A 668-nucleotide genomic window follows, 5' to 3' on the forward strand; every position below is an offset into this window, starting at 1 on the left:
CATTCCTTTACAGGAAGAGACTACAAATTATTATAGGATAGGTAATACCCAGAGCACTCCTCTATCTCTCCTTACAAGTATTTTCAAAGAAGTAAGAGCAAGGGGCCATGATCTTGGTATAGAAATCAGGAAAGGAAAGCTAATTACTCTGTGCCGCTCCGAATGGCCTGCCTTTGATGTGGGGTGGCCACCCAAAGTGACGTTAGACTTGCTGTCATCACTAGAGTAAAGTCCAAGATTTTCCCACCTGGGCGTGCGGGCCACTTAGATCAAATCCCATATATCCTCATATGGCAGGACCTAGTTGAGAACCCGCCTCCTTGGCTGTCCCCTTTCCAATTAGCCCCTGAACCCTGTAAGGCACTGGTTGCTCGACCACTAAAATCCAAGCAACCAACTGCCCCCCTAATCCTGTTCTACCTGATAGCGGGGACCCACTGTTCACAGAACCCCCTCCGTACCCCTCCGGGCCCCAGGCCCCAGCCCCCGGGGCTAAGCTGCGGGAGGGAGCAGGCGGACAGGAGGCGGCCGGCACACACGGGCCCACTGAAAGGGAAAAGAACTTTGAAGGGGCCACGGGGCGGACGCGAGGGCACACTTTGAGGGCTAGCCCCCCCCCCAGCCACCTGACTCCACGGTGGCTTTACCCCTTCGGGAAATAGGACCCC

This window comes from Mandrillus leucophaeus, unplaced genomic scaffold (genome assembly GCF_000951045.1).
Source record: "Mandrillus leucophaeus isolate KB7577 unplaced genomic scaffold, Mleu.le_1.0 Scaffold388, whole genome shotgun sequence".
NCBI classification, from domain to species: Eukaryota; Metazoa; Chordata; class Mammalia; order Primates; family Cercopithecidae; genus Mandrillus; species Mandrillus leucophaeus.